Below are 12,347 nucleotides of genomic sequence, written 5' to 3'. Positions count from 1 at the left end.
TCAATGTCTTCTAAAAACGTAATGACAACGGGTTTTCCTAGCTCGAGAGAATATAATCATAATAAAACTTAGTAATTAATATACCGTAATTTACTTAAATTATTACAAAACTGGCACACAAACTGTTTTCATAATAAAAGGATATCCTACTAATAATAAATCGGGTAATATTTCTTAAAAATTAATATTAATTTTTATTATATTATCGTTCATTTTTTCTTTTTAATTAAACACGGTATTTGTTTAAAAAATATAATGGATGAAATATTTTTCTAGAATGCCAGTTGAATAATAATAATAAAAGGAGTAAAAATATGAATATATTTTCTTTGCAGAAACTCTTGTTCAAAAGAATACATTTTGATTTATTTTTAAAATACACGGTAACCCTCTTTAAAAATATCTACTAAGATTGAAAAAAGAGCCGCTTCTCTTCTTTAGTAAACAGCGCCAGCTGGCAATAAACTGGCGTACATAATAAACATAGACGCGTGCGTGAAAAGGATACATGAGACCACGCATCAACACACACACACACACCCAAAAGCTAACTCATTCCCGTACTTGAAATTATTTCAACTATGATAAGTAGATCTGTAACCGCAACAACATGGATATCACTACCACCTGGTGAGTCCATTAAAAATTTATCAGTTTTAATCATTAAAAATCTAATTAATTTTATTAATATACTCAAATTATCCAAATTTATTTGTAAGTTACATACGCATATTAAAATAATGGAACCCGTGATGGCCGGGGGGGGGGGGGTTGTACATCCATATTACTTTTTTAATAATTCGGGTATGTCACTTTCTCAGCAATATTGCTGAAATAGGTAGCTATATTTCAGGGAAAAGTACGGTGATCGTGTTAAAAATTAGGTATTCGGTTTTTTTTTACAAATCTTTACGTTCATATAGACCAATAAAAATACATTTGTACGAATTTATGCGTGTCGTATTCGCTTTCGGCCTTGTATCTGAGGATCGACCGAACCGATTTTCTCCAAATTTGTTTCTTTTATTCCTATTTGAATATAGGGCCGTCGATCGTATTAATTTTCTTTTCAAAACTCGTCAGTGGGTGGGGGAGATCACGGAAAAAAAATTTCTAGTTTCTTCAAAGGTATTTCAGAGAAAACGTAATTAAAGATAATTTATACAATAAATAAACCGAAAATATTTTTCTAAAAAAATCAAAACCTTCTTAAATTGAAATTACGTTTTCGTTTTTTTGCTTTAGCTCCCTTCGGTCTAAATATTTTTCAAAAAGTTTTTGAAAGTTTATACTTCGTACGTAGATAGAGCTATCGAAAAATGTTTAAATTTTTTAAACGTAGACCGCGGACCTAAAATACGGCAACGTTTTTTGAAAATTTTCTGGTTTTATTTTAGCCTTTATCAAAGGGGATGTTAGATTTAGAGAAAACTTTATTTAATCGAATTTTGAAGTTTAACCTATATATGAATATTCTTAGAAAACATTTTTTAACATTTATTTCGCACCTCTAAAAAAATTAATTTTGTTTGTTTTTTTGGCTACAATTCTTTCAATTTTCGTTATTAAATTTTTTTGGTGTAGTTTTCTTCTTCTTTTAAAGGGCGATTAAAATAAAAAAAAGTTTTGGCGCTTGTATTATATTCCCAACCCAAAATGAGAAGCGGGTTTTTAATAAATATACTAATTGTGTTTTCAATTAATTTTTTTTGTTAGGGATCACTTCTTTTTGAGAAAATCTTTCCTAAATTTTCCCCGCAGAGTAAGCAAAAGCCTGAAGTCAAAAATTATTTTATTCAAAATTTGGAAATTTTGATGCTTAAATCTTATTTTGGTAATCACGCCTAGTCAAGTTACGCGATTCTTTGCCAGTTCTTTTTTTCATAGCGTTACGAATCGGTGAAATAGGTGTGATTGTGTATATGTTTATTTTTACACGGATTTGAATACTAGATCGTGGATACCGGTGTTCTTTGGTGGTTGGGTTTCAATTAACCACACATCTCAGGATTGGTCGAACTGAGAATGTACAAGACCACACTTCATTTACACTCATACATATCATCCTCACTCATCCTCTGAAGTATTATCTAAAAACGGTAGTTACCGGAGGCTAAACAGGAAAAAAAAGAAAAAAGAAAGAAAAGGTGTGATTGTGTAATATATCATGAGATAATACTTGTACATGGGTAGATGAATCTTAATAAAAGTCACACAAATAATATTTATATATACCACCTCTAAAATGAACAAAAAAAAATTAATTAAAACGTAAAATTTAATGTCAAAAAATTAATTCAAAAATAAAATTTGAATTGCCACACTAATAAAAATACTACTTTAATGCAAGACGGAATTAATATTATGAGCCCAATTTTCTACAATCATTGTAAAAACTACATACTAAGCACCATATAACACGGGACGGGTGGATTTACCATATTACCGATAATGAAAAAAAAATTCCCTGAAAAATAAAATTGCCCCGTATTTTCTACACGATTTATAAAAGCATCATTTGAGTTTCCTTATCAGTTTTTTATTTGGTGAAAATAACAAAAAAACGTTTTTTTACATGATTTTTGAAAAAGTAAAATTTAGACAGCTATAGGAAAAACTGCTATAGCTGTTTAAAGGCCTATCGATGTTGAAAATACAAATACAAAAAACTCCCATTAACTCCTTTTCTGAAGCAAGATATAGCTAAAAAAGAAAAATATATAGTTATTTTTTCGAGAAGGGGGAAGAATTAAAAAAAATTTTTTTGGTAATTTTTAATCTACAAAAAACTTCAACTTTTATAAGAAACATTTTTTGTTGAAGCGCCTCGGTAAAGGTTTAAACTTTTATTTTGGTGAAATCACCCTCGCCCCTTTTTCCAATTTCTGAAAAAATTAATAAATTCTTTCCTCACGAACGTAGTATCTCCTACTTTGTTCGAATGAAATCGGTCGGCGGGATCCACAGTTATAAGAAAATAGAGGCCGACATACGTACGTACTTACGCACAAACGTCCGTCTGACAAAAATAGATTATCTGGACTTGGGAGCATTGAAATCAAAAATTTTTTCCCAGATTATTTACAGTCTATTTAAATTCATATTTTATTTAAAATTCATATTTTGTGTCTCCTTAAGACACAAAACGTAAAAAAAACAATTTTTTTTAGATTTTTTTTTACCGATCTGTATACTTTCCCGTTATAGCAGCATATATCCCATTATAAAAGGGAAAGTAATTAACAGTAGCGACAAAATGTGATATTTAAAATGCTATTCATCTATTACGCTTCCGGTTTCGATTGAACGTTTTTTTCAAAACAAGAGTATATCGGGATGCGATGGGCATTATGCGATAAATTTGGTATCGTTGAAATTACCAGTCCAATAGCATTTGGACTATAACAATTTAAAATTAAAAAATCAAGTATAGTCTGTTTACAACGCACAATTTAGCTGCGATTTGTTATTATTAACTCGTATTTTATTACTTGGAAGAAGTAGGATGTACTCGTATGTTCATTAGAAACTGTTTGTTTGCAAGTGAACAAGAGACCTGCCTTCCACGCTCTTTCTAATTCACAAAATAGCTTCGAATACGTCTTTCACGTCATCGTTTTATTTATCAATTTATTATAAACGAATTTATGCTGCACTGATAATTCCAACGATTGCAAATATATTGCAAAAAACCCATCATATCTCGAAATGAGCTACGTATTTCCACAAAAAATGTATCGGGATTTAAAAAATCGTTTAATTTTACTAATTCTTGGCAGAGTAATAAAGGTTAACATATATGTATATACATATATCATTTTATATACGGTTTGTAAATAAAGTAATGAGACTGGTGTAGAAAAAATTTTTATTTATAATCTAATTATACATGAACTCTATCACCTTCGAAATAGTTCCCTTGGGAAGCCACGCAACGTTTCATTTGGTTTTCCCGTTTTTCATAGTAGTGTTGAAACTCAGTAACCGGAATATCCTTCAGATGATCGGTTAATTTTTTTTAATGCTTTCTACTGTTCCAAAATGGTGTTCTTTGAGGTGTATTTTTTGAATTCGGGAAGAGGAAGAAATCGTAGGGACTCAAGTAAGGTGAATAAGGTGGTTGAGAAACTACAGGAATTTATTTCTTTGTCATAAAATCATTAATTAAGAGTGTACTGTGACAAGGTGCATTGTCATGAAGCAGCATCCAGTTTCTTTGATGGCTGGTCTGACGCGCGAAACTTTTTTCTGCAGTCTTTCAAGAATATTTCGCTAAACATATTTTGATTTACATTTTGTCCTGTAGGCAAAAAGTCCTTATGGACAATGCCATTACTATCGAAGAAACAAATTAACATAGTTTTGATTTTGATTTGCCATTTTTGGGACGTGGTGAGTTTGAAATGCGCCACTCCTTGTTTTGGCGTTTTGTTTTTGGGTCGTACTTAAATATCCAAGATTCATCAGCAGTAATAACATTTTTTATAAAATCAGGATCAGTTTCAATTCGCCCTAGGAGATCACGGCACACTTCCACCCTTTTTTTCTGTTCAACGGTGAGGTTTTTTGTACCAATTTTGCACAAATGTTTTTCACGTCCAATTCGTTAGTCAAAATTTTATGAACTGTGATACGGTTCAAATTCAATTGTTCTGCAATCATTATGACAATTAGTCGCCGGTCGTACCGTTTCAAATCTCTGATTCGCTCAACATTGTCGTCACTTTTTGGCGTTAACGGTCTTCCAGAGCGTGGATCGTCTGCAAGTTTTTAATTAAAACTTGGGCTCGTGACAGAGCGTCATCTTTATACGCCCTTTTAAATTTTGGAAAAGTTTCAGTAGCATTCTCGCTTAGTTTAAAGCAAAACTTTATTACACAACGTTGCTCGTAATTAGCATCACTCATTTTTGTAACGCACAACAAAATCTTGTTTCACGAAAAGTTTGTTTACGTCTCACGTAGCAACAATAGACTAAAAATATTAATACCTAATATAAATCAGCTGTTCCTATAATCATATGTTTACAAGTAAATTTACAGTGTTGTCACTTTGGCTGCCAAAAAAAAAAAAAAACTATTAGTCTCATTACTTTATTTACAGATCTCGTATAATCTAAATATATTTTAATATATATAATCTTATATATATATATATATATATATATATATATATATATATAAAAACAATATATATATGTAAAAAAAAACAATATAACGGACCTCAGTAACGGATTCCTTACAATTTTTAGAAGAAAATATGAGAAATTACTTATTAAACGAATCCAGAAGGGTACTAAAAGCTAACCAAAAGGGTACTCTCAGGCTAACAAGTCCGTCTAACAATCGTTATTTTATTTCCGTCAGTGGCACACCTCCAACAGCTGTTGTTCGACGATAAGGATTGGACCTTAATAGGAATTCATGGAAAAATGTAACAGACAATGAGAATTCACAGGCTTCAAAAGGCTGTACTGCTCGACCAATAGGATAATGAGTATGAAACGAGTATAAGCGAGTGCTGCGAGGTATGTTCGACGCGATTGTGAAGTGGCGATATCAGTCAGCGTGCGGTAACAACACGTAACGGGTACGTCACAAGCATTCCAGAGTCGACAGTGGGTAAATATAGGAAATTGTTCGGTGAGTTATTGGTAGACAAAATGAAAAATGACAGAATAAATTAATTCATTAGTTAAAGAGTGGTCTATTATAAATAGCAAAGGTATTTGTAGTGAATGGAGTTGAATGAACCTTACACTTGTGTAATCTTATGCAGTTGTTAATGAAGTATTTGTTGAAAATATAAATATTAGCGGACATTATAATCTCGTTTGTGAATTGGATTGTATTCTGGTTTTTATGATTTAACCCCCTTTAAATAAATCCTATCATTATTTGAAATACTATTTTGTATGTAATTATTATTATTATTATTATTGTTATTATTTAGTTTCCTTATTTCCTATGTTCCTAAAGAAATGAATCTTATTTACACAAAAATTTGTATTAGTCTCTCAATATCCTCGTCGAGCCGCAAACACACGATAGTATATATACTAGCAACCCACCGGGTTGGTCTAGTGGTTAACGCGTCTTCCCAAATCAGCTGATTTGGAAGTCGAGAGTTACAGCGTTCAATTCCTAGTAAAGCCAGATATTTTTACATGGATTTGAATACTAGATCGTGGATACCGATGTTCTTTGGTGGTTGGGTTTCAATTAACCACACATCTCAGGTATGGTCGAACTGAGAATGTACAAGACTACACTTCATTTACACTCATACATATCATCCTCATTCATCCTCTGAAGTATTATCTAAACGGTAGTTACCGGAGGCTAAACAGGAAAAAGAAAGTATATATATTAGCATCCCCTGTCGCGGCTTTGCACGCACTGGCAAATTTTGCCGAAAATCTCCAGCAAAGACAAAAGTTATTCCTTCCCGTTAGCTTATCACGTGATTTAAGGTCTCTGAGAGTACGGTCAATCGCTTCAACATGAGTTCGATGAATCATGATGCATTCATCCCGTACAATAAGACTTTTATTTAGGAAAATTTCATCAAGAGCACCATTTTTACGTATAGAGAAAACCGACTCTTGCTCACATGATACACTTAACGGCAATTTAAAAGTTGAATGAAAAATCCTACCGCCAGCGAGGAGCGTCGTAGCGATGCCTGACGATGCTGCACCGACAGCCAAGCTACCTGTCTATTGAACATATGTGAGAAGTAGATTAATCAAAAAGGTTTTCCCTGTGCTTCTTTTTAACGTTGTTTTTTTTATTGTTGTTAATTTTTTCAAGATTTTTTGAGTTAAAATATATCTAAAAACCTTCTCTGTTATCCCAAGAAACACGGGTAAAAATTTGGTTGCGATTGATCGAGTAGTTTATCCCGAAGAAACAAAAACCCTCTTTGCTTTTATATAATAGTGTATATATATATATATATATATATATATATATATATATATATATCCTAGCTTTGGCACTGAGTTTCGGCCCCATCATACAAGGAGGTATCACAATACCCAAAAATATATATATTTTTTTAATTTTTCATCAGTAAACTATAATTGTTTAGTCTTGCTGAATAACACTATACCAAATCGGACCGATTTATTGATCCAATAGATAATTTTTAAGCATCTCCTAAAAAAAAAAAAACAAAAAAAAACAAAAAGGTTCTGAATGTAACCGGTTCTTAAATATCAGTTTTTATAAACTTTAATCTTCAAGGCTGAAAATCCAACTGTATCTATATTAGTGAAGACGACATGGAAAATTAAAAAATAAAATTGTAATTCCATGGAACTGACTTAAGGCTTTTTTTTGTATTACTAATTGTTTTCGATGCAACCTGTTCAACTTGTGAATAGTAAGAACGTCATGACCCAATGAGATGACAAAAGTATGTACGACGTGTAAAAATTACGTCTTGAACAGACTCAGGACGACCATTCCTGAAAATTGTAGTTGAGCCCCGGCCACAAAAGTACACCGGTAACCGCAGTCTAGTAATCAAATTCGTTACCTTTACTAGGATTTGAATCACTGAATCTTCGGCTACGAAGGTATAAAAATTTAATAAAATTAAAAATTAGAATTATAAATTAAATTCAAATTTTTAATTTATTTTTTTTAAATTTAACAAGTTTAAAAATTTTAAAAAGTAGTTATTAAAATTAGTTATTAGTTATGATTTGGGGCGACTGTTTTACCACTAGACTAACCCAATAGATTTTTAAGAATTAAACATAAAATTCCTTTTTTATAATTTAAGTTTTTTTAAGTTACGGTTTTGTTGAAAATATTCTACGATGTATCTGTCAAGCAAGAGAGTCAAATGAGACTCACATTAAAAAAAAAAAATTAAAATTTTTTTTCTGAAGTGTACTTTTAATACTGGAATATGTTTAAGGTAAAAACTCATTTGACGGGAGTCAAATTGGACCTAAAATTGTTTACTGAACGTTTTGATTTTTTTTCAATCGTATTCTAAATATTAAATTCTTTAATCGTTAATATTTTGAAATCTACGGCGAATTTGAACTAAAAATCTGTCAAGGGAAAAGCCGGAAAAGTTACGCGATCCTTTGCCTACTTTTTTACAGTCGTCTAGTTTTTACTTTCAAAAATCTCTTGAAAATCCGTGTTTTTTTATGTTTTTATGAAAAAATAAAATGAAAACTATTATTTTACGGACAGAATATAAATGAATCTAATGCCTAATTATATTTATTCTACTTTTTTTTTGACATAACCCGGCAAAGTCACCTTTGCCGTGTACATCATATACACGGCAAATAATGTATATAGCACATAATGTTGTATGGTGCTTGCTACGATTAGCAGCCGTTTTCATTAACACTCAGAAATGTATGATGTCTTGTATATTATTTACAAATTTTTATTAATCACTTGTGCTTATTAATTTTTCATTATATAACCGAATCAGATCTGCAGTGCTTTACAGTATAATTGAAGTGAACCTCGGTGTTCACAAACACAAATAAAGTATTGCATAAACAGAAGTGATTCTGACATTCACATTTGTTTCGATTACCGGAATTAATATTGTACTGTTAAACTGTAAGGAAGTTATTGCTGATTTCGTAATACTTATACTTACTTCTGAGATTAAGAAACTTGGCTCTGCCGCGAGCATTAAATATTACATATCATTTAAGTATTGTATATTTTCCTGTAATAGTTGTTTGATTTAACCGATAGTCTTTAGTATAATAACTCTGTAGAACATTCATAATTTTTACTTTGCCGGCTTTTTAATAATATATAAAGGGAAAGTATGCTAATCGAATCAAATTTTACTTGTCGATCTTAAAGTTTCATGACAGTCTCTAATCAAAAAACATCAATTTTAACGTTGAAATTTGATTTGACATATTTTAAAATTGGATTGACCGATTTGTTTGAAATTTGACACAATAAGTTTTGTGTTTGAGTATTGATGCGATTTAATTAGGTTATAACTGATCAACGTGACAGGAAGATAAAAAAACCTTATGGGTTATGTATCTTAAAATTTTACTCGATGAGCGGGTAAACATTTTTACATACTCGTAATTTAAGGGACTTTAGCTAAGATACTTCCTGATCGTCTTCGGTCTTATTTAAATTTAAATTCTTATAAAGATGCTGAGGCAAAAAAATAATTTTTCTTGCCATATCTACACTCAAAGTCACACTCGTACTGATTACATGTTTTTATTACATTAGTACGTCACTGTGGTTATGAATTTGGATGATTTCAATCAGGTTTGGTAATATCGTATATATTTTTTTCGTCGGTTATCGTTTTGCTTTATAGCTTCAGAATGGATCGGGTTCTGTTACGTTTCCTCCCGCTAGTTGTTATCGATGAAGTTTCAGCGATAATATTCAGTACTTTTACTGTACTGTACCTCTATTGAGACCGAAGACAGTCGTATTAGAGAGAGAAAGATAAAAAAAACCGGAGTTCGTACGTTCAAAAATTACGGTATTTTTCCGGCAAATAAATTATGTAATCGCGGACACGAAACGTTTTTGAAGATTTCCGAGATAACCGAGTTGACGTTCAGCTGTTTCCGAATATCCGGTCGCAAGGTTACAAAATAAGTCCGGCAAAATATCGTTATTTATATATTCGTGGAGTTTTGAAATGTTGTCGGTTAAATTCTGCGAACGCGAACTAGAAATTAATCGCAGTACATTTAACCACAAAGATTACCCGGGGAGATACGGGATAATAAACTGTTAAATAATAACCGTGTTAATGGTGGTCAAGGAATTACTGTCGGAATTGATGAAACTATGTTCGTTAAAAGAATATATGATGTTGGCAAAGTACCGTTAGAGCAATGGGCCGATCCATCGTAAAACACGCGAGTGTTTATGTCTGTGGTTGCTGGACGAATAGCGGATTCGTTACTGCCAATAATAGTTGATTTCATCGCACCGGATTCCTTAATTTTTTCAGATCGACGACCAGCTTACAACGAAGTACGAAATTTGAACCTTGTACACAACACTGTTAACCGCTCTCAAAATTTTATAGATTCAATCATTGGGGCGCATATCCAGACTGTTGAAAGGCTGTGGGGAATAGTAAAAAATAAGATTCGTCAAAAAATGGCACAGCGAGAAATTTATTAGATAGTTATTTATTAGTTTTGATACTCGCAGTTAAAAAATCTTAAATATTACTGTGAAAAATGTAAAATGATCTCTATTTTGGTTAAAGTTATCGTAGCCCGAAATCATTTTCGTCATCATTATCATTCACTAAAGGCTACGCCTTATCGATTTAGCCACGACACTCTCATCACCGCTTCTCTCTTCAAGTCATTATATGAACAAAGACCCATCTCTTCTTTAACATTATTGATGATGTTTGCTCTCGGTTTTTTTACCCAAAACCTTGCCCTCAAATATATTCGTCAAGAACCGGTCATGTCGTGTTACATGTCCTATCAGTTTCGCTCTTCTTCTTAATATAACATCTAGCAAGGACCTGCTCTCACTCACTTCTGCTAACACTTGATCATTTCTTTTTCCACCCAGCTTGTTCTTGTTATTCTCCTCCAAATCCACATTTCCATTGCTTCCAGTTTTCTTCTTTCTGCTTTCCCAAGCGTCCATGTTTCACATCCATACGTTAGAACACTTCAGATATAACTTTAGCGAACCGTTTCCTTATTTGCATACTCATATGATTATCAGTCAGTGCATTCTTTTTATCTTGGAAAGCTCGTTTTGCCAGCGCTATTCTTCTTTTTACTTCTGTGGCACATTTATTATCGTTAGTGACGGTGCTTTCCAAATAACAAAAACTGTTAACTTTCTCTACAACAGTACCGTCTAATTTAATTACAAACTTCGTACCTTCCTTGGTTTTTTGTCGTAATTTTTGTATTTTATTGTCTTTTAACATTATCGATCGTATCCTCAAGCTTTTCGTTTAAAATTTTTAATTTGCCACCCATAAGGACTCGTTGGATGTTTGGGGGTATGATGGTCTTATACCAAAAAATAAGTCATTTCGAGGTAGGAGGAACCGCTAAACATTTTTCTATGTTTAACCGTCGAAATGTTATTTAAGTTACAACACTTTGTAATTATATATAATATAATAACAAGAATAAAAATTATCCAGATCCAAATAAGTCACTACGCAAATAACAGAAATACTCGTAAATATAAATATTTAGATCACAAATATTTCATATCATAATTCTTCAGGTAAAAACAAACTGTTTTACAATATTACGATATTATTACTTTAATAAAACAATAACACAACGTTTCGCCTTCTATGCGAGGCTTTATCAAGTGCAACTGAGCTGTACTTGGATAATATTGGACAGTATCAGCAAAAGATCGCATATGACCGTATCGGTTGGAAACGTACTGAAGAGGCCTTCATCCTACCGTGGATCGATAACGGCTAAAATGGTGGTGGTATGTGTGTGTGTTTTATATATATATATATAATATATATATATATATATATATATATTTATATATATACAGAGAGAGAGAGAGAGAGAGAGAGAGAGAGAGAGAGAGAGAAAGCGTGAGAAAGAGAACGAATTTAAAATTAGCGCATTTATTAATACTTTGCTTAATTAATTTTTTTTTTAATTTTGGTTTTACGGCTTGATAGAAATGACGTCTACCCTCCGCTTTTTATTTTTTGCAAATTGTCATTTGTCAGTGGCGTTTGTGAAGTCGAAAATAATCATTTGATACCAGCTTCATTCAAATTGTGACAACCGTTCTGGAGTTACAGGAGCACAAAATACAAACAAACACGCACACACACACACACACCAACAAGATCAAACAAATGAATATATATAGGACCCAAATATTATTAAAAAAAAAAAATCATAAAATAACACCAGTTAAAAGACAAAAGTATAATAAAGTGCAATTAAAATAACTTTTCATAATTAATTATTAAGAGCATTAATGCAGCTGTATATATTTATTAATGTGATTTTAAAATATTTCTCTATCTTTTTAAAGTCTTATCCTTATGACGTCATTCTTTATTAGACGGATGTTTTGTTTGGCACGCTTAAATAAAATAAAAGATAATAAAAAAAATCCGTCTGAAGTTAAAATATTTATTCATTTTTAGGATGCACGTAAATTTCGGTTCTTATAAATTGTAGGGGGAGATGAGATCTACTATGAGATAGCTACTGCTTGTTCGGTGAAGTTATATTCTTAACAAAAGATACAAGACGGTTTTTCTAGTCAATAAATTATTAAATTTTTTTTTTTTTTTTTAAATACGGTAGCTATATTTTACGTGCCACTTTGGAGTAA

General features: G+C 31.7%; 1 protein-coding gene across 1 annotated transcript in view; it reads left to right on the top strand.

The window, feature by feature from the left end:
- The first annotated feature begins 555 nt into the window (after positions 1-555).
- Positions 556-12,347, top strand: part of LOC142325599 (putative N-acetylated-alpha-linked acidic dipeptidase) — a 90,549-nt gene continuing 78,757 nt past the window's right edge. Inside the window, exon 1 of the mRNA XM_075367543.1 lies at positions 556-630. The gene's annotated coding sequence lies outside the window, so the exon portion shown is untranslated. The remainder of the gene's footprint in view (positions 631-12,347) is intronic.

This window comes from Lycorma delicatula, chromosome 5 (assembly GCF_047948215.1).
Source record: "Lycorma delicatula isolate Av1 chromosome 5, ASM4794821v1, whole genome shotgun sequence".
Classification (NCBI taxonomy): domain Eukaryota; kingdom Metazoa; phylum Arthropoda; class Insecta; order Hemiptera; family Fulgoridae; genus Lycorma; species Lycorma delicatula.
The sequence above is the reverse complement of the archived record's forward strand: the minus strand, read 5'-3'. Positions and strand labels throughout refer to the sequence as shown.